The sequence below is a fragment of the Pinus tabuliformis genome, chromosome 3_1 (genome assembly GCF_031772625.1).
Source record: "Pinus tabuliformis cultivar Carrire ecotype Pingquan chromosome 3_1, CPIR1, whole genome shotgun sequence".
Classification (NCBI taxonomy): Eukaryota; Viridiplantae; Streptophyta; class Pinopsida; order Pinales; family Pinaceae; genus Pinus; species Pinus tabuliformis.
The window spans coordinates 627,922,731-627,946,500 of record NC_142301.1 but is presented as its reverse complement, the minus strand read 5'-3'; the positions used below and the strand labels follow the sequence as shown (position 1 = coordinate 627,946,500).

Here is a 23,770-nt window from a genome sequence, read left to right as displayed (position 1 = left end):
CTAATATGGATCATGGCTTATGCATAATTGATTTCAAGATTTTGGACAAAAACCCTAGATTAAGTCCATTTGTGCGCAACAAAGGTTTTGATTTCTAGGGTTTGCGAACCTAGAAAGGCTTGATAAGGGAATTCCTAGGGTTTTGGACAAAACCCTAGGATGAGTTATTGAAACGAAGACAAACCCTAATGATGTCTAAATCGATGACATTGAGGAGTACAAGATCAAGAGGGGGTTGCTGTCGTTTATAAAAGATAAGTGATCTATCTTCCTCTTCTTTTCACTATTATTGATATCTATAGTAAAACTAGTCTCTTGCTTTATTTCCATTGCTTGATTGTAAATATTCTTTTGTGATCTCCCCATAGAGGATTGCAGGTACATACTGAAGACTATATGAGCTAGAAGAAGTTATAATATCAAAACAAAGTCTGTGACAAGTCCTAGATTCAAAGGAAGCTTTAGAGGGAGCTTTGAATCTTGAAAGGGCTATGGATTCAGAGGGAGCTTTGGATCCAAAAAGAACCATGAATTTAAAAGAAGCTTTGGACTCAGAGGGAGCAATTTAATTCTCAAGTTTTGAGGCATGTCTTTAAGTATTACCTTTAAAATAATATTTAATGGCCAAGGTCTGATAGGCCTTTGACAAGCCTTTGTCCTGGATGAAAAGCATGAACTTCAAAGACAAGCTTGGACTTGTTAAGATAAGTTATTTGAATAAGAGAGAGCATTAATGAGATAACAATAGGGGCAGACATTCTCCAGAAGAATGGCCTAGACTATTGTTGAGGGCAAGCATTCTCCTAGTTGAAGAAGAATGGTCCTTAAGGCCCAATTACTCAAAAGAATAGGTTCCTTTCTGTGTTGGCCTGGTCACTCTATAAGAGTTGGTGCCTTTGTTAGGCTAGGTTACTTGTTGAGTAAGCCTTTCGGCCTATAGTGAGGTTTGTGATAGGGTTTGACCAGGATAATGGCAACCCTGTAATGTAAAGAATCCTTTAGAGTTTGACCCTATGGTATGAGGAGTTGAATGTCCTCTAGAGTTTGGCCAACCCTATGTAGTTGGAACATGGATGTTCCTAGAGGTTTGACCTTGGTGATGGAAAACTTGTACTAGTTTGTATACCATGAGGTTGAGGCACCGACTAGATCATGGTGACTAGTTGTACCTTAGGCTAGGTAGCCTATATGATGGTACATAGAGTTGTTGTACCTTAGGCTGAATAGCTTGTATGATGGTATGTAGGGTTGGTACCTTGGTAGTAGCCTAGATGGTACCTAGATCCCTGAAAGATGTAGGGTTGATACCTTGGCAATAGCCTAGATGGTATCTAGATCCTTGAAACAATATTTGTTGGGTTGATACCTTGGCAGTAGCCTAGATGGTATCTAGATCCCTGAAACAATATTTGTTGGGTTGATACTTTGGCAGTAGCCTAGATGGTATCTAGATTCCTAAAATAATATTTGTTGGGTTGATACCTTGGAAGTAGCCTATATGGTATCTAGATCCTTGGAACTACACGCATGTTGGTTTGATACCTTGGCAATAACCTAAATGGTACCTAGATCCCTAGATCAACATTCCTTTTGGATTAGTGTCTTGGCAGTAGCCTAGATAGTACCCAGAAGAAGCATGTTTGTTGGGTTGGTGTTAAAATTGGCAACTAGGGCCAGACTCCATGTGGGTCATCTTATTAATGGAGGCTGATGTTTTTCTTGGATCCCTCTCATCGAGAGGTGTAGGATTGATCTAAAGGTCATCCAATTCCGATAAGTATTCATGGAGATATGAATTTATTTGTGTTATGGGACAATTCATCAAGGTCTGCCAGCAACCAAATAAACCCCACTTGTGCTCAACGTTTTAATATAAATAGAGGTGGCCTTCAAGTCATTTCAACACACTTGGGATCGCTTCCTCTCTACTTGTCTTTGGGTTTTAGTAGGAGGAGAGATCCTAAGGGATAACGCTGCCCTAATCTAGAGGGCAGAAGCCGGAACTGCTGGGAATAGCCAGAATTGCCAGAACTGCCGGAACAGCCGGGAAAGTTGACGCAGAGGGCAGAAGCCGGAACTACCAGGAAAATTGACGCAGAGGGCAGAAGCCGGAATAGCCGGAACTTCCGGGAACTACCAGAACAGCAGGGAAAGCTGACGCAAAGGGCAGAAGCCAGAACTGCCGGAACAATTGGGAAAGTTAACGCAGAGGGCAAAAGCCGGAACTGTCGGGAACTGCCAAAACTTCCGGAACTGCCGGAACAGCTGGAGCATTTGTCTCCGAAGGAGAGCAACATGCAAGGGACAACTAACTAACATTAGGACAATTGTATGGTACTTAGCAGCAAATACACCAAGCATGCAATGTTACAACTAGCATGCAAGGGACAACTAGCATGCAACATCAAGCATGCTAAGGACAACAAGCATGCTAGGGACAAGCAACAAGCAAGGGACAACAAGCGAGCAAGGTGCATCCATCACATAGGTCAGTATGGCAACATGGTGCAGCAATGGCACATAATGCAGTACAGTGATGGGTACAGTCATGATTAATGAAGCGTGATGAGATGCAGCGTAGTGATGATGGGTGAAGCATGGTGCAGCGCGATGAGGTGCAACATGATGACGAAATGCAGCACAAGGATAGGTCAAGGAGTCACCTCGGAGAATCAGTTGAAGCAGCATGTCTTCAACTGCTCTCATGTATCATCTTCTTAGAGATGACCTATGCTCTTATCTAGATAAGTCAAAGTCTTGACTTCTATTGTAAACGTACTATCTCTCTCTCTTTGCTAAACTATTGAAGAACATATAAGAAGAATTGATCAAGGGTTTCCCCACATTGAGGTTTGTCCCTGGCTAGCGCCACATCTTGTGTCCTCTTGTCTTGGCTTGTCTTCTGCGATTTATGTATATGTTCTATCTGTAGTTTACTTTAATGTTGATGTGATTGCTAATCTAGAAAAGATATTGAGCTAGCTGTGAAAATTGAAATAAATTGCTCTAAGCATAGAACATACCTAACATTAACAGTTGGCACTTGGCAGTTGGCACCTTGGTTGTGGAAAGAATTCTTATCATTATGACCTTGGTTGAAGAATAGTCTTGGAGGCAGCTCATATGAGTAGGTTCTTCCCAGTATCTTGCTCATATCTCTTTCAAGTGAGCTTAGGCCTAGGATGAGGCCTTTGGAGTTTCACCTAGACTATGTATGGAGACTAGTTGTTTGATGGTGAACCATGATCTTAATTATATTGTAGTACCATAGGATAATGTTACTACGAAGTGTGTAACCTTATTCGAGAATATCTAGATAGTCATTATGAATACCTCCCTAGCTAAGAGGGAGTGTTGGAGAATGTAGCTATGGTCAGTCTTCATTAAATCATTATTCTCATTGTAATTGGAAAACAAATTATTATTTTTGTTTCTAGCATGTTCTCCATGCTTGCATTGATCAAAACTTGTATTTTATAAGTCATGTTCTTCATGACATTAAAGGAAGAAATTTATCATTTGTTATGTAACTTCAAGAAGCTTCCACAAGTGCTAGTCGGCCTCTGGAGTTTGAACTGTTCAAGTCGGCTTGACCTATTGAGACACCCATTCAGACCCCCGGTTGACTATAAATAGAAGTCTATTTGTCATCCTTGAAGGCAGTTCGATCACACTCATCACAGAGATCTGTTCTCTCATGCGAAGAGGTTACAAGGAAGGTTTCAAGGGCTAGAAACAAGTTTATTCTCTATTGAAAAGATTTGTACTAATCTGAGTCCTTCATCACAGAAAATACAAAGCCTGAAGTCTCTCAAAAAACTGCAGTTTGTCAAATCCGAAGTCTGAAATATCACAAAAGATCCGAAATCTGTCAGATTTGAAATCTGAAGTATCACAGAAGATCCGAAGTCTGTATAAGATATCTGAAGTTTGTTACAAGCAGAGATCTGAGGTCTGAAGTACAAAATTTTGTAGGTTTGTTGGAGACCAGAGACTTGTCCATCAATGCTGATCCGAGGTCCCAAGAGGTTGGAAGGTTTTTACTTGAACAAGTCAAAGGGCAGTCTCTTGTAGTATTGGAAGTTTTTTTTTTGAAGAACCAGAACCTTAAGGAGCCTAGCACTTGTGGAAGGTTATATGACTTTGATTTCTTCTGTTGATCTGAAGATTTCTTTAAGAAGAAGGTTGCTGGGTTTTTGCACTTTGAGGGTTTTCCCAGGATAAATCTTTGTCTCTCGTTTCTTGTACATTGTGATCTAGCTTCATTTACTATCTTGGTTGAACTTCTAAATGTATACTTGCTTGATAAAGAAGACAAACTAAAACATAAAAAGAACTTAATATTCACCAGTTAATTATCAGAATTTAGAAGTGGTTTTATCAACAGGAAGGGCAGGGGATTAAGTTTAAGGAACAGGTGGAAGGTACCTCCCAGATTTCCAAGAGTAAAGGGGATAATTATATACATATAATGTTAAATATGTGAAAGCCTTAAACAATGAAAATTTTACTTACAAAATTTCAAATCAGGTGCTGGTAACTAATATACATAAAGTGCTAATAACTAATAAACATAATCAATGATCTTATTGAACAATTCCACAAGAAGCATTTATCCAAACCATTCATGATTCCATAAAATGATACAAAGAAAACATCAGTATATTTAATGATATTTTCTTTTAATATGCAGTCAAAAACAATGAAATGCCAAAAATATGCACTCACTACTCATCGTAGATAGCATAAAGGTTGATACAATGACACATATAAATAGTGTTACCAAACTCGTCCATGTCTACTCAACCCAAAAAAGACCAACTGGTTTTGACCAAAACCAATTCGACTTGCATACTAGGCATTTGATTTGACTCATTCCATGGAGTCAACAAAATAACCCCAACACAACCAAGGCAAACATGATATGAAATGTAACTTAGGGAGGAACTTCTTGCATAAGTTCAATTTGAATGTGCAAGAAGTGATTCAAACCATTTCTTTGGTGGCCACCTTGGAAAGGTGATCACTAATTCTATCTTGTAATTTCAGTTAAAAAATAAAAGAAAAAGTTAAAGTTTTAATGTTTTGAGGGCAACAAGTCTTAAGAATCTAAATGAAATGTTCTAAAAGTTCTAGAACATTTGTGACTTATATTAGGATTTAACATTAATGATACATCTCATAATTGAGATACATGGCAGCTAGGATTGAGGAGTTTCTTTATCCTTTCTCAAAGCATAAGAAGGAAAAAATAGGAAAAGTCTTACACACATGAGAATAGAGCAAGAGAGATGGAGGAAGAAAGAAAGAGTGCATCAAGAAGAGCTAGGATTTAGGAGATTAGTTGCTAGGATTGAGGAGATTATTTATCCTCTCTCAAAGCATAAATAGGACAAAATGGGAGAGATCTCACATACATGAGAAGAGGGCAAGAGAGATGGAAGAAGAAAGGAACAACACATCCAAAAGAGAAAAGTAGCAAATTTGTTAGAGATCAATCAGTATAGCACACTATACAATGTGTACCACCATTGTAGTTATCTTTTCTTCATGCATAGGCCATACATCTTCAGATTTGACTATACATCTTCAGATCTGGGCATGCAACGTATTACTAGTGTACCCATAGTTTCAAAAACCGATCGGCCTAAACCGGTCAGTCAAATAGGCCCAAGTACCAAACCAGTAAAAAAACCTAGTTGGAGGGCCGGTTTGTAGCTAACTAGTACAAAAAGGCCCTAACCAGCGCGAGTAGATCTCACATTTGTTGGGGAGTACAGGACCATTGGGCTGGTTTGGTACCTAACCAATACAAACCTGTTGTTAAAATTGGCAACTAGGTCCAAATTCCACTTTGGACAACTCCTCTAGGGAAGATAATTGCAGCATTGAATTCCTCTCTTCGAGAGGACCAAAATCGATATAAAGATTGTCTAATTTGGTCAAGCGAAAGTGTGTTATTGAATTTTTGAATTATCTCATACAAATTATTATGGTCGGCCTCTCCTACATGTTGGCTCATCAAGCCCAATGGACTCGTCTCTTGTCCCCATCGAATACTATATATAGAAGTGCTCCATCACACTATGTCATATACTTATCACTCATTACTCTCTCTGAAATGGCCGCAGAAGTAAGGATACCTCCAACGAAGAAGGAAGGGATAGTTTGACGTCTTGTTTGGGCTGCCTAATGGGCCAAGTTCCTTAGGCTGGAGGCTGAGTCTGTAAAAGGCAAGTTTGGATTTATATGAGGACTGTTTTGGGCTCTCTTATCTCCTATTACAGATCCGAGTTGTCATGAAGACCGACCACATGCATAAGGAGGGTTTAGGTGTGAGTCTGTGGTGTGAAAACCCTCTCCTTGGTGAGCCGCATCCTCAAGGATCCTACCACATGCTAGCCGTTGGCATTATCCTGTTGAACAAAGGGACTGGACGATCATCATATACCCTGGTTAACCGCAGACCTATCTTGATGAAGGCAGGTTGTCATGAAGGTTGTTTGTGGGTTGAATTAAGTACAGTCTTGTACTAGAGGAAGGACAAAATTTACTTGAAGAGAGGCTGCAACAGAAGGATGTTTTGGATGTGGTTGTAAGGGTTGTTGCAGTATGTCACAAGCCCTAACCAGGAGCAACAAAGGCAGTACAAAAATGATATGATTTGCAGTCCAAGCCTCTTCAGCTGTATGACATCAGGAACAACTTGACCATTTCAGAATTTCATTTGTGATTGGGCCATCTATTGATCTAAGGGTTGTGCATCTGAATGTTCAAATTGGCAAGTCATTCTTGACTTTTTATTGTACTCTCTCTCTCTCTATTGAACATTTGATTCTAATAATAAGAAGAATTGATCAAGGGTTTTCCCCATCTTGGGGTTTTTTTCCCTGGCTTGTGCCATATTCTCGTGTTCTCTTGTCTTGGCTTGTTTTCAACATTTTTCATTTATGTTCTTTCTTCAGTTACTGTCAATAACGATTTATGTGATTGCAAATCAAATGGGCTTATATGGAACTTTGAAGTAACTGTCCTAAGCAAAGAACATGTTAAAAATTAACACCAACCCCAATCAGTTGGTTCCAACCCTAACCAGCTCGGTTAGATCTCACATTTGTGGGGGAGTCTGGGACCACCAGGTCCGAAACAAACCTGCCTGATTACATCTCACATTTGTGGGGGAGTCTAGGACCGTCGGGCTCAAAACAAACCTGCGTGATTACATCTCACATTTGTGGGGGAGTCTGGGACCACCGAGCCCGAAACAAACCTGCCCGATTACATCTCACATTTGTGGGGGAGTCTGGGACCACCGATGGAAGTTTTTTAGCTAGTTTTGGAGGAAACCCACGATTATTTTCCTTCCAAAACATCCCCCCTTGGCCATAAAACTATGTTGCACGAAACTTCTAGGAACCCAAAGTTTCAGACCGTACCCGTACCCGAAACTCGGTACCCGTACCTATACCATTTCTTAGGTGATTTAGAAGGTTCTTGAGATGTTTGTTGATTAGTCTCTGCTTGCTTATCTGTTGGTTCCTCTAGCTCTTCCTTCACCTTCTCCTCTTTCCTAGGTTCTTTTGTTTCTTGTTCTATGAATCTTATCTTGTTTGTATCCTATAGCCTTCATCAAATGTCACATTGATGCTTTCCAGTATTTTGTTGAGTCTTAGATTGTAAAACTTGTATGCCTTGCTTTTTGTGGAGTACCCAACAAATATGCCTTCATCCACTCGGGAATCTAACTTGCCAATCTTCAAGTCATCCTTCTTTATGTAGCATTTATTGTCAAAGGCCTTGAAATGCTTGACATTAGTTGCTCTTCCTTTCCATAATTCATAAGGGGTTTTGGCACTGTTACTCCTTGTTGAGAAATCTAGGGTAGAGACGTTAGGGGATTTCTCTAGCAATGATAATTATTTATGAAAGTTTTTTACTTCTTTAGATTAGGTTCTTCTTTTGACTTATATTATTATAGTGTTCTTCTTCATCAAACAACTACCAAACCATAAATAGTAATGAGACAAGAGACACATTAGGGGATTTCTCTAGCAATAATAATTGTTTATGAAAGTTTTTTACTTCTTTAGATTAGGTTCTTCTTTTGACTTATATTATTATAGTGTTCTTCTTCATCACAAACCTACCAAACCATAAACAATAATGAGACAAGAGACACAAGATATAGGTGATCAGCCAAGGCTAAAACCTCTCCAATCTTGAGAGGAAAACCCAAACGAATTCTTCTTCTTATAGAAACTTCAATTGATGAATACCAAGACCAAGACCCTTGACCAAGAATCCTCCAAGACCAAGTCAATCCTTAAGTCAAAGCGACTTCTTCCTTGACCTTACTTTTCGACCTCAACAACACTCTTACTGCAACTTGATCCTTCCTTACTGCAACTTCGACTTCTCTACAATTTCTGCAACTTTTCAGCCCAACTTCAAAAACCCTAGATCACATGAGAGAAGATAATGGGGAGATCTATCTTCCTTTGCCTTCGTTATGCCTCCTCTTTTCTAGTGAATTCATCCTTCAAACTAGACCTTGTTGACACCACTCTTTGACATTTTGATGTGACTGCAACTCAACCTTTCTGCAGCAGATTGAAACCCTAAATCTCTTCGCACGTGTGGAGAGAAGTAACCCAAAGACTGATCCCAAAAACTTCGATCTCTTTGTCTTCTTTCGTCCTCCTTTATCTCGCACCTTTTTCTTCTTCCTTGAGCTCGAATGATGAGTGTGAAGTGTGTCCTTGAGAGAGGTCAAGTGCCTCTTTATATAGGCTTCTTGACCATGACTTGAGGCTGACTTGCAATTGCTTCTAGGTCGACTTGATGGTTGATTGCTTTGATGAAGGTCGACTTGTTGGAGGTGCTTTGACTCGGTCTTGGAGGATCTTCTAGACTCAAATACATATGTAACATGCCCAAATGGGTCTTCAATCCTTGACATTGACTCACTAGACTTTATGACTTGATGACCAAACCTAATAGCTCACAATGGGAGCTTCAACTAAAATAAAATTCCTTGAGCATGAAACCCATGACTCAAGCATTACAAAAATAATTTTATTTTCTTCTTTACATCAATTACATAAAATCATGATTACACATGTCATTATAAAGACCGAACCTAGTTACACTTTTCAACACTCCCTCTTAACTAGGGAGGTATTCACAATCCATACCAAGGTACTTGGACATTCTCAATCTGAAGAATTCTCATAAGAAGAGTCGGATTGGTAACCCATCTATATAGCATCATATCAACCAGCGTTGTCACATAGCAAGGCCTTGACTAACAGCTCCATCTCTCCACAAGATCACAGCTCAATGTTGGAGAGACTAATGATGTATAGACACCCTCATCATTATCTCTCTTGGAACATACCCCACTCGGTTCTCTCAAAGTATGTTCCACCAAGACTATTCTTATCTTGGATTCCCAGTCCTCAAAGAGTATCAGTCCTCTACAACTACTCTTATCTTGGATGCCCTAACTCATCCTCAAAGAGCTTCGAATGCCAAATGTTTACTCAATCCTCCCTTCTATCTTCCCAAGTGAAGACAAGAATGATGTGTCTATCTCTCCCTCTCAACTTAGGGAGGACATACCCATTCCACTGAAGGAATGTATCCATTACTATAAAAGGAATGCACCCAAGCTCCCTCTTGACCATGGACTTTCTTTCAGTGTCTCTTTAGGTGGAGATCATGGGACAACCAGCTGCTTGTAGAACTCCTTCCTTTGATGTCATGAATTTCTTCTTTGTCATAAAGTCTACATCTTTCGAGACTTCTTAGTAGGGCACAGACCATCCATCACTTTCATCCTTGAGTCAATCATGTCATCATTCCTTTCATTGGAAAGTGATCCATTAGTCCATATCTGGTCTTCCTTCATGCCATGTTTCCTTAAGGATCTTTCATCCTGCTTCATGGTCATCAATGGTGGAATACATCCACAAGTATTCAAAAATAAGAAACAAACATTGACATATCATGAAATATTCCAATTTTCATATTGACATATCTCCAAAAGATATATATTGTCAAGGGTCTCTTTCTTTTTCAGACTTCATCAGAGTCTTCATATCTTTCATGGAGATATCTTAGTCAAATATTCCAGCCCTTGGATGTTGATTTCCTTCTTTATAGTTGCATATTCCATGATCTCTTCCCTTCTTTCTTCACACATTTTTCTTCCAAGGAACTTTTCAATTAGAGTTCCTTCAACCATTATCAACCACCTCATGTTTCATATGAGGACATATTATGTTGATTTCATCTAGTCTATGTGTGCCCCATGCCTTCTTGCATCCTTTCAAAGGAAGAGATCCTTCCTTTTGATCACGCTCTCGAGGTAGAGCAATGACTCTTCAAAGTCAAATACAAGCATACATACCTCATTTTTCTTTAGGTCATGTATATTTCCTTCAACAACTTCCTTGATTTAAAGAACTTCAATCCAGTGTTGTGAACATCTCGATAACATCCCGATTTTATCTTGAAATCACGATTTTTTGGCCTAGCCGATGTTTGTCGATTTTTAAAAATATTTTTATGGTATCTTAATTTTTTCGATGTTTGTCGATTTTTTACATATATTCTCCCGAATTTTACAATTTTAAGGACCCTTGCCGATTTTATCCTGATGCCGATGTTCACAACATTGCTTCAATCCCTTGATCTGCTTCACCTCTTTCGTCATCATACCATCATCCCATGAATTCCACAAGTTGGAATCTTGAAGAAACACTTGCTTCCTTTTAAATGGTGAACCTTCCTATTATTCTAGGTTGTCATTGATGTCAATATAGCAGTGTTTGTGATGGCAAATTCTTTGATACAATGATTTCCCATTGATGCCCATTGATCATAATGCTCATAGTGATGAAAGTTTGATATATGATGATATAATGACGCGGGAGGTCGATTGAACAGCAATTGAACAACAATTGAACAGGAGCAATTGAACAACAATTAAACAACGATGACAGAGGAGTATTGTAGAGTATCAGAGGAATTAACATGTCAGAAGAGTGGGGATAGGAAAGTATGGACTTCCTTGATCGTGGTTGAAGTCCCGCACCCAATCCTAGCCGTCGATCTCATAGTCAACCCTTAGATCACGGTCAACTACGGGGGTTAAGGCCAGTTATTAATCCATGTGGCAGTGGAAGTCCCGTAAACCGTCGATTGAGATAACATTGTGGACTCGCTGCGCCATTATAATACATCTTAAAGAAATATCGCATCTGCCATACCGCAAGTTTTTAAAGCCTTGTTACGTTGAAACCTCCGAACACGATATTATTACAGACCCGATTGCTCCATTATAACACGCCCTATTGAATATCGCATCCGCTATGTCAGAACTTTCATATCGCAATTCATAAATGGATGTCACAGTAAAAACTGCGATTGCGATATTATGGTGGACCCGACTACACCACTATGACATAACTTATTGGAATATCGCATCCGTCGCATATCGCAAGTCTTGAAGAAATGTAACGATGGTAAACCGTCGATTGCGATTAAGGTGATGATGTGGCACGTGGGATCTCCATATGGGTAATGTATCTCGGGCATCTATCACAGAGAAGAGGTAACAGTTCGTGAACTTGAAGGAACAGAGGAAGCTGGAAGGTCAAGCGAACGAAAGAAGAAATCGAAAGGTCGAGAAAATAAAGGTCTGGCAAACGATGAAGGTACAAAAGAAGCCGAAGATCGAGAGAGAGAGAGATGTGAGCAGGAGGATAGAAGTAAGTCGTAGGTCCAACAGGGTTGGGAGCAGAGAATAACTACCAAACATATCTAGACAATATACAACAGAAGGATAGGTGTCCTTGGAGTTGGTGCTCCTAAATCCAAGGTTGGTGCCTTGACAAGACATGGTTGGTGCCCTAGAGGTTGGAGCCTCATAAAAGGTCCAAGTTGGTGCTTGGCAACTGGTTGAAGCCCTATATACATTGTACTTGATCTATTGTAAAGATTATATTAATAAAAGCATTTATTCATGTTGTTCATTGTGTGTTTTAAATATAAATGATTTAACTGATAAAAATAACAATTGAAAAGGAATATTGATTCAGCCCCCCCAGTATTTCCAACAATTGGTATCAGAGCCAACTTCTTCATATCAGCCTAACAGCTAGAAGAAGGATTCTTAGTCACAATGAGAAATCAAGAAGTGTCAGGAAGACCTCCTCTGTTCAATGGCACAAATTTTGGTTTTTGGAAAAAAAGAATGTCCTACTACTTAATGTCCCTTGGACCTGAAGTTTGGCATTCGGTTTTAAATGAATACACAACTCCTTCCACTCTTCCAACAGATCAAGACGAAAGGAAAGCTTACATTGCAAATGCAAAAGCCTTAAATTCCATCACTAGTGGAATCACTGATTCTGAATTTACAAAAGTCATGAATTGTGACTCGGCCAAAGAAGTATGGGATAAGCTAGTTAGCTTATACGATGGGGACTCCAAAGTTAAGAAGGCAAAGCTTCAAACTCATAGAAGGCAATTTGAAAGTCTGAAAATGGATGATGAAGAAGATATTGCATCATACTTTCTCCGAGTAGCTGAAGTGGTCAACTCTCTTAAAGGATTGGAAGAAAACATTGAAGAAAGCACTATTGTTCAAAAGGTCTTAAGATCTCTCCCAGACAGATTTGACTCCAAAGTAAGTGCTATAGAAGAAATGAAGGACCTAGATACTCTCAAGATGGATGAACTTCATGGAATCCTCATTGCCTATGAGATGAGAAAAGGAATCCCAAGTTCCAAAGATGCAGCATTCAAGGCCTCAAAATCAAAAAAGGGGAAAGAATGGAATACCAGTAGTGATGACTCCGATGTTGAATCCGAATTGGCGCAATTTGTACGAAAACTAAAGAAAGGATCTAAGCTAAAAGGTAAGTACCCTCTTATTTGTTTCAAATGTGGAAGAATAGGTCATTATGCTGCAAAATGTCCTCATAAGCATGATAGTGATGGTGAGGAAAATTCTAAAAGGATGATATACAAAAAGAAAGGGTTCAATAAAAAGAATTTCTTCTCTAAGGAAGATGAGTCCGATGAAGGTTAATTTGTAGTCATCAAAAAGAAATCAACTAATCAGTTCCCTCACCGCAAAGGAGGTAATGAAGAATCAGATGAAGAAAATGACCATGCTGGAAGCCAAGAAGTATTATTCATGGCATTCACAAATGATGATGATTCAGGTCTAGAAGGAAATGTAGATGAATTGTTAATAAGTGCCATTGAAGAAAATGAGAAATTGCAAAATAAAATCATCTCTCTCAAGGTAGAAAACGAGGAAACAAAAAGAAGGGAAGACCTCTTGGAAAATAAGCTAAAAGAGAGAATAGAAATTTGTGAAGAACGTGAAGCCGAAATAGTATCTCTGAGGAAGGAATTGGAGCAAGTAAAAAAGGGTTGGGAAAGCTCTCAAATACATGACTCTATCCTAAATAATCAAAAACCCCAACATGACAAATCTGGGATTGGTTTTAAAGGAGAATCATCAAGTACTAAGAATAATGCGAAAAGCTATGCCGACATACTTTCCAGCAACCCAAAAGAAGAAAGATTATTTCATCAAAGGCCCATCTCAAATCCAAAGAATGAAGAGAGAGTAACTCCAAGGAAGAATGTTGATTCAAATCATGGCTATTACAATAGGTACGAAACTATCTTTTTTGGGGATTGTTTTTATTGTAAAAATTTTGATCATCAAGCTAAACATTGCATGGCCCGTAAGAATGAAACACCAAGATTGAAGGATCAAACAAACAAACCATATGGCCTCATAGGGCAAGGACAAATCAAGAATACAACTCTTTTGATCCCTTGGCCAAATTTGATATAATTTGCTCATTATGTAATGATAATGGACATAATGAACAAAATTGCCCCCTCAAAAGAAGAAAAGCAAAAATGAGAATCCCAACATGGATAAATGTGGCCTAGCTCTCTGTGCTCACAGTGATGAAAATCATTGGTCTGTGGATAGTGGGTGCTCCAGACATATGACAAGGGGCAAAAAGAAGTTTGTCTCATTGAACAGAAAGGAAGGAAATGTATCCTTTGCAAGTGGATCTGCCAAAAATTGCTGGAAAAGGAACTGTTACCCTTATTAATGGAAAAGGAAACGCTAAAAATACTTTGCTAGTAAACAGGCTCAAACACAATCTCCTGAGTGTTAGCCAAATCTGTGACCAAGGACATAATGTTGTCTTTAGCACTAAAGATTGTGAAATAAGAAACTCTTCCTCAGGGGAACTTGTGGCGAAAGGAGTTAGAACATCAGATAACGTCTACATTCTGAACAAAATTCAAGAAGATAAATGTTACTTAAGTCAAACAGATGAAAGTTGGTTGTGGCACAAGCGACTTGGACATACAAGTTTCGATAACTTGATCAATATCAGCAAGATTAATGTAGTACGAGACATCCCAAAGTTATTCAAGCCAAATCAAGGAGTATGTGGTCCATGTCAACATGGAAAACAAACTAGAACCAACCATAAGACCAAGGAGTTCTCTACATCAAAACCTTTGGAGATCATCCATGCTGATTTATGTGGACCAACTAGAACTCCGACACTCCAAGGAGAAAGGTACTTTGCTTTATTTGTTGATGAATATACTAGAATGATGTGGGTATATTTCATAAAATATAAATCTGAGGCATTTGAATGTTTTAAGAATCTTAAAGCTTTTGTAGAAAATGAAAACGATTCTAAGATTAAATGTCTTAGAACAGATAGAGGGGGAGAATTCACATCGAAAGAATTTGATGAATTCTGTAAAGTACATGGAAACGAAAGAGAACTCTCTGCTGCCAAAACACGCAAGCAAAATGGGGTAGTTGAAAAAAGAAACTGAACAGTTCAAGAAATGGCAAGAACAATGTTAATAGCAGCTGACTTACAGAGAAAATTCTGGAGAGAAGTAGTCGGGACAGCTGTTTATACCTTGAATCGAACTCAACTAAGACCAAATAATGAGAAGACTCCTTATGAATTATGGAAATGAAGACCTACTTCAGTAAAATACTTCAAGATTTTTGGAAGCAAGTGCTTCATAAAAATCAATGATGGCTCACCAGGAAAACTTGATTCTCGGGTTGACAAAGGGATATTCCTTGGATATTCTATAAGGAGCAAAGCCTACAAGTGCTACAATAATTGACTACGGAAAAGTGGAAAGCATTGATGTGAAGATTGATGAAGACCTTCTAGAAAAAGAAATTGAAGATCATGAAGTTGACCCTTTCATTGAAGAAGAACCTGAAAAAGAGGAAAAAGATCAAGAAAAACATAAGGAAAAAGAACCATCTCAAACCCCTTCAAAGATGAATTTTCTCCAAAAACATCACCCAAAAGAGCAGATTATTGGCAATATAGATGAAGGATTGCAAACCTGAAGAAGGATGACAAGTGCACCAAAGAAAAATGATGTTGCTCTTCTATCCATGATAGAACCAAAAACATTTACTCAAGCAAGGATCCTCATTGGGTAAAAGCCATGGAAGAAGAAATGTCTCAAATCGAGAAGAATGAGACATGGGAGTTGGTACCTCGTCCAAAGGATAAAAATATAATTGGAACCAAGTGGGTGTTCAAAAACAAAATGAATGAAGATGGACAAATCATCATAAATAAGGCAAGGCTTGTTTGTAAAGGTTATTCACAAATTGAAGGAATTGACTTTGAAGAAACTTTTGCACCAGTAGCTCGTGTGGAAGCTATAAGGATGTTCTTGGCATTTTCTTGCTCAAAAGGATTTAAAATCTATCAAATGGACGTAAAATCAACATTTCTAAATGGGGAACTCAAGGAAGAAGTCTACATGGAGCAACCAGAAGGGTTTAATCTAGCAAAAGGAAAAGACTTTGTTTGTAAGTTGAAAAAGGCATTATATGGGTTGAAACAAGCTCCTAGAGCTTGGTACGCAAGATTGGATCACTATCTACAACAACAAGGCTTTAAGAAAGGGGTGGCAGGAAGTAATCTCTACATAAAGACGGATGAGGATAAGTTACTAGTCACACTTGTCTATGTTGATGATCTGATTTTTGCTAGTAATAATTATGAGATGAGCCATCAGTTTGCTCAAAATATGTCAAAAGAGTTCGAGATGTCGATGATAGGAGAGTTATCTTCCTTGGACTACAAGCATCTCAAACCACGACAGGCATGTTCATATCTCAAGCCAAATATCTTAAAGACATGTTCAAAAGATATAGAATGGAAGATTGTGCACCCATGCGCACACCTATGACCACAGATTGCAAATTAAGCAAAGACAATGATTCTCCTCCAGTAGATGCAACTCATTACAGGTCAATAATTGGAGCCCTTCTATACTTAACTGCTAAGAGACCTGCCATTATGCAAGTAGTAGGAATGGTGGGAAGATTTCAATCAGCTCCTAAACAATCCCATTTGTTGGTTGTAAAAAGAATTCTCAGATACTTGAAAGGAACTCCTAATTTCGGTCTTTGGTACCCTAAGAGCTCAACTCTTACTGTGACTGCATACACCGATGCTAATTGGGCCAGAAGTGTCGATGATCAGAAAAGTACTAGTGGAAATGCATTCTTCCTGGGAGATTGTCTAGTATCTTGGCTCAGCAAAAAACAAACATCCATATCACTATCTACAACTGAAGCTGAGTATATAACTGTCGCAGATTGTTGTACTCAAATATTATGGATGAAGGAAGCTCTGAAAGATGTCAACATAGGTACAAATCAACCAATCACCATCTATTGTGATAACACAAGTGCTATCAACCTCAGCAAAAATCCAGTGATGCACTCAAAGACCAAACATATACCAATCAAGTATCATTTCCTTCGTGAACAAGTAGCTGAACAAAACATCATCTTGGAATATATCAATACTAAGGAGCAGATAGCTGATATTTTCACAAAACCTCTTCCTCGAGAAGCATTTGAACATCTTCGTCAAAAGATGGGGGTTATTTCTTTAGCATCACATTAAGTTGATTCATAAATATGTTGCATGATAGGGGGAGCATTTCGACAAGGGGAGTCATTGTGCACTCCTTTGCCATTGATGTCAAAAGGGGAGAGAAGAAGAATATTGCCATCACTGACAAAGGGGGATATTGTTATTCTAGGTTATCACTGATGTCAATATAGCAATGTTTGTGATGGAAAATTCTTTGATACAATGATTTCCCATTGATGCTTATTGATCATAATACTCATAGTGATGAAAGTTTGATATATGATGATATAATGACGCGAGAGGTCGACTGAACAACAATTGAACAAAAAATGATGCAGGAGGTCGATTGAACAACAAATGACGCAGGAGGTCGATTGAACAGCAATTGAACAACGATAACAAAGGAGTATTGCAGAGTATCAGAGGAGTATTGCGGAGTATTAGAGGAGTTAACATATCGGAAGAGTGGGGGTAGGAAAGTACGGACTTCCTTGATCGTGGTTGAAGTCCCACACCCAATCCTAGCCGTCGATCTCATAGTCAACCCTTAGATCACGGTCAACTGCGGGGGTTAAGGCCGGTTTTTAATCCATGTGTAAGTCTAAGTCCCGCAAACTGTCGATTGAGATAACATCATGGACCCGCTGTGCCATTATAATACATCTTAAAGAAATATTGCATCCGCCATACCACAAGTGTTTAAAGCCTTGTCACGTTAAAACCTCCTAACGCGATACTATTATGAACCCAATTGCTCCATTATAAGACACCCTATTGAATATCGCATCCGCTGTGTCAGAACTTTCATATCGCAATTCATAAATGGATGTCACAGTAAAAACTGCGATTGCGATATTATGGTGGACCTCGACTGCACCACTATGACATAACTTATTGGAATATCGCATCCGTCGCATATCGCAAGTCTTGAAGAAATGTAATGATGATAAATCGTCGATTGCGATTAAGGTGATGACGCGGCACATGGGATTTCCATATGGGTAATGTATCTCAAGCATCTATCACAGAGAAGAGGTAACAGTTCGTGAACTGGAAGCAACAAAGGAAGTCGAAAGGTCAAGCGAAAGAAAGAAGAAGTCGAAAGGTCGAGAAACCAAAGGTCTGGCAGACGATGAAGGTACAAAAGAAGCTGAAGATCGAGAGAGAGAGATGTGAGCAGGAGGACAGAAGTAAGTCGTAGGTCCAGCAGGGTTGGGAGCAGAGAATAACTACCAAACATATCTAGACAATATACAGTAGAAGGATAGGTGTCCTTGGAGTTGGTGCTCCTAAATCCAAGGTTGGTGCCTTGACAAGACAGGGTTGGTGCCTTGACAAGACAGGGTTGGTGCCCTGGAGTTTGGAGCCTCACAAAAAGTCCAAGTTGGTGCTTGGCAACTGGTTGAAGCCCTATATACATTGTACTTGATCTATTGTAAAGAATATATTAATAAAAGCATTTATTCCTATTGTTCATTGTGTGTTTTAAATATAAATGATTTAACTAATAAAAATAACAATTAAAAAGGAATACTGATTCACCCCCCCAGTATTTCCAACACGTCCAACGAAGATTTCAATAGAGAGTCTTAAGTATCCTCACCCATCAAATGCTTCCTTTTGACTGATGTATGATGAGCTTTGTACTAGATAACTTTTTTCCTTTTCCCATAAGTACTACTTATGCTTTTAATGAGGCTACCAAGAGCTATAACTGTCCATAGGTGACTTCCATAGAATTTTATTTCAGCTATCTTTCATGCTTCTCTATGATCACTAGCTCTTGCTTTCAGTGCTTCTATGATGTCATGATGCATCCTATCTTTCTCCTTACTGACTCATGATTGCCATATCTTACAACAGAAAAACTTGAAAAGAACTAGGTGAGGAATACTATCTCAATCATAGTAGAGATCTTTTACTTCCTCTTTCTTGGATTTCTTCCTTTCAACTTCCTCCACTTCTTCGGTGATACGGGGTTCTTCTCTACTTTTATTATTGTCCTTCTTGAGCTTAGGACAATCTCCCTTGTAATGCCCATATTCTCGACAATATCCATAGCATTGAACCTTAGCCAAGTTCTTCTTCTTTTCTGGGGACCAAACTTTCCAAATTTTCCTTTTGTCATTGTGGCATATGCTTGATTTTGTTCATTTGATCCCACATCAGTTTTTGCCTTCAACCTGGTTTCTTCAATCTTGCATAATGACCATAGATCCTGGAATGGAGTAACTTTCTTCCCATAAATGCTTCAAGTAAAGTTACCCCATTCCTCTAGTAGTGCATTTAGTACTATATTATTTCACCCAGATCTTGAAGTTGATCCCTTATTTCAGATATCCTCATGAAGTATGAGGCTATCCCTTCTTTTGATATCTTTAGCTTGTAGAGTTCTTGCCTTAGAGAGATAACTTCTCCTGCAGTGCTTACAGAAAACAACTCTACCAATTTGTCATATATTTCTTTTGAAGTGTCGAGTTTAGATACATATGGAATGAGGGGATTCTATGAGAATCCTTTGAGCCATCACTTCCCCTTTCATATAAGCTTTGCAAGTGCTTAAGCATCTTCTTTTGATGGTTTGGTGATAAAGCCTTTGACATGATCCATAACCTCATTTTCAATGAGATTCAGATCTGTCCTCTTCTTCCATGCAAGATAGTTTGAAACACCAACCAATTTGTTGCTTTCCTTGCCAAAAAACATTTTGACAAATTCAGACATAAATATACTTACTTGTGACGATCAATGTTTTAAAAACCGGAATCGGTGACCGGACTGGTACACCTAATGAACCGGGTTTCGAATCGGAACCAGTCGAACCGGGACTGGTCAAGTCTAGACTCTAAACGAACCGGTCTTAAAAAAATACATTAAAATATTATTTTTTAATGAAAAAAACCATTTTTAAGATTTAAAACCATGATTCCAAGCCAATAGAGACAAAATATGCAAAGATTGCTCATTTATATACCATGTAAAGGCGAATATATCAAAATGGTACCAAGTGCAATACATATCACCGACAAAATACATAAGCAATGAGGCTCTAAATGGCCTCTAGAGTGCAAAAACAAAGCCTACAAACTATGGGGCCAATGGCCTACTACAAGTCTACATATATGATAATAGTGATCAACATTATCACTTGAAACTTCTCATGAGTCATCATGATCAAACTCAGTTGGTTGAGTCTCGACTCCCAAACTTTGCAACTGCTTGAGTCACAAACTTCTCTATTGGTTCAGTGACTTGAGTCTCAAACTTCTGAAGGTATTCTGCCCTAATATGCCCTATTACTTCATTTGGTGCTCCACATGGCTTTACATGGCCTCCTATCCCAGCCAAGTGTTGCTTGAACCTGTTAATACCCCCTCCTTCAATAGATTTTTTGGCAATATTTGCAGATCATTTTGCCATCAACATATCACAATGAGCCCATGCAGTATCCTTGGCTTTTGGAGGCATGATGACTACTACTTAGCTTAAACTCTCTGTTGTTCCACTACTCCAGCAAAAACTCAACACTCTCCAAGCTCCCAATCAAACTCACAAATACTCCAAATGAGATGTGTGAGATAAATGAGAGGGAGAAGGGCCTTTTAAAGGCTTGGAGAGGGTGTTTTTGGAGGGAAAGAACCCTTACTTTCCCTCCAAAACAGCCTAAAAATTTGGAAAAATGTGTTGTGTGGCTCCTCCGTGGCCGTGGTAGCTAACCGACCGGTTTAGGACGGAACCGACCGGTTAGGACAATGTTTAGGCGAAATGTTGCGTCAAATCGGGTTTTTTCTGCCGGTTTGACCCAGTGGACTTACTAACCGGCCGATTTGACCGCTTACCGGTTTAGACCGGCTGGTTTTTAAAACACTAGTGAAGATGCTTCTTCCACTTGTTGCCTCCTTGAATTTGATGATGATATAGCTAATAGAAAACTTCTCCTTGATGAAGATAGTTCTCTTCAAGAATGATCCTTGACGCCACAAGGAGGGAGATCACTTTAGATCCTTTGATGGTGATGTCCTTGTAGATGATGATCAATGATGACTTCTTGATGATGTCTTGATGTTTCTTGGATGATTTTCTTCAATGGAAAGGACCTTGCTTCAACGAGAGGGAGATTGCCTTAGAACCTTTTGAAGATGATGACAACATCCTTGATCTTGCTTCTCTTGGATGAAGAGTCTTCAAGATACTTTGATTTGTAGGTTTCTTCGACTTGAGTAAGGTCTTTGTGGTCTTTTAAGGATCCCAAGACTTTTTCAGGTGTAGACTTCTTCTTCGATCTAGGGTAGAGACACTTCTTTGTAGATCTTGACTTTGCTTTTATGTCCTTCGAGATTTAATCCTTGAGTGCTTGTGTGTCACTTGATGAGATGCCCTTTCCTTGATTTGTCACCTCAGCTTTGATACCATGTTGAGAAATCCAAGGCAAAGACATTAGGGGATTTCTCTAGCAATGACAATTGTTTATGAATGCTTTTTACTTCATTAGATTAGGTTCTTCTTTTGACTTATATTATTATAGTTTTCTTCTTCATCAAACAACTACCAAACCATAAACAGTAATGAGATGAGAGACACAAGATATAGGCGATCATCCAAGGCCAAAACCTCTCCAATCTTGAGAGGAAAACCCAAACGAATTCTTCTTATTATAGAAACTCCAATTGACGAATACCAAGACCAAGACCCTTGACCAAGAATCCTCCAAGACCAAGTCAATCCTTAAGTCAAAGCGACTTCTTCCTTGACGTTACTTTTTGACCTTAACAACACTCTAACTGCAACATTGTCCTTCCTTACTACAACCTTGGCTTCTCTGCAATATCTGCAACTTTTCGAGCCAACTTCAAAACCCCTAGATCACATGAGAGAGAAGATAATGGGGAGATTTATCTTCCTTTCACTTCGCTATGCCTCCTCTTTTCTAGTGAATTCATCCTTCAAACTAGACCTTGTTGACACCAATGCTACATTAATCGTTATCGGGATATTATCGGCGAGGGGAAAAAATCATAAAAATCAGAATAAAAAAAATAAAAAAATAAAAAAAAAATTCGATAAAAATCGAGAAAAAATCTAACATACAAAAATATTCTTTTTTTTTCAATTTTTTTAATATCTAAAGCATCTACAACATAAAATAAATACATTGACACATAAATATGATAAAAGAACTAATATATAAGATGTGTAATATAATTTCTAGTGCTACATCACACATAACAGTGAATCATGTCCTGAATAGTAAGTCCTGACTCCCGAGTCCCAACTCAGCCTCAAAATATCAACAAAAAATATAATAATGTATCTCATATCATGAGTCATAATGTCATATACAATGAAATGAACCAAATAACTAAAGTCTAATACTCCTGATTTCCTCTGCCCCTCTAGACGTAGATGACGGTGGAGTTGGCAGTGGACTCTGTTGTGCTCTAGAAGCTGAAGAACTAGGAGCTACAGGAGGTAGACCATGTCCTCTACTGGTGACAGGGGTAGCTTGGGTAGGTTGTGTCACCTCCTCCTCCTCATAATCAAAAACATCGTCGCAAAATATATATATATATATTATTTTATTTTTTTCCCAAAGATTTTTTCAAGTTATTGCGATTTTTTGTGAACAAAAAATTTAGCATAAAAATCGGGCGATAATATCCCCAAACTCAAAAAATCGCAATTTTCGCAACACTGGTTGACACCACTCTGACATTTTTGCTGCAAGTAGGCTCTTGATGCCTCACACGTGAAGATAATATAAACTCAAAAACAAATTAGAAAAGAGCTCGGACTATACTCCTCTTTCCTTCACTATACTTAGTTGTACTATAAGCTAACTCATTGTACTTCACATTTTTTGCTTCAGACTTTATCACCAAAAATTTTGTCCTGAAATGAAGATGCACTGCATTATATATAGTTGTTTCCCAAAGTGATAAGCCAACTTGATATCAAGCTAAGCCAACACGTTAGTTGGAGAGATAATTAATTCCACTTTAAAGTCAACTTGAGGTTAATGCTTGTGCTTGGTCTTTGGAGGGCTACTTGACATTTCTATTGACTCATACACAAGTGTAATATGCCCAAGAAGGGTCCTTCATACATGACGTTGACTTTTATGACTAGATGACAAATCCTAAAGGCTCACAATGGGAGCAATCACTAAAATAAAATTCCTTGCTCATGAAACCCATGAGACAAGCACTATAATAATAATTTTATTTTTCTTCTTTTCATCAATTACATAAAATCACAATTACAAATGTCATTAAGAAAACTGAACCTAGTTACTTTTCAACAAGATATACATAATGACTTGAATACCTTGACAATTATGAAGACGAAAACTAGTTACATTTTCCAACACTTCCTCTTAATAAGGAAGATATTCATAATTGTACACCTAGTACAAGGTCATTCTCAAACTAAAGAGTTCTCATAAGAAAAGTTGGAATGGTAAGCCATCTTTAAGCAGCAACATCATGACCAACATTGTCAACATCGTAAGGCCTTAACTTGACAAGCTCTTTCTTATACAAGAGCATAGTGTCGGGAGGCTTTATGTGAGATACGACACTACCTCTTCAAGGTATATACCCATCCAGATGTTCACTACGTATGTCCTTTTAGGACTATTCTTGTCTTGAATTTCCAATCCTCAAAGAATATCAATCCTCTTCGACCACTCTTGTCTTGGATACCTATCCAATCCAAAAAGAGTGTCAGTCCATTTCCTATCTTGGATTTTCTATCCTCAAGGAAGTCACAAATGCTTA

At 38.5% G+C, this 23,770-nt stretch overlaps 1 protein-coding gene across 2 annotated transcripts in view; it reads right to left on the bottom strand.

The window, feature by feature from the left end:
- LOC149188611 (mitogen-activated protein kinase 4b-like) overlaps window positions 1-23,770 on the bottom strand; it is a 127,447-nt gene that overhangs the window by 6,938 nt on the left and 96,739 nt on the right. The gene's annotated exons all lie outside the window — the stretch shown is intronic.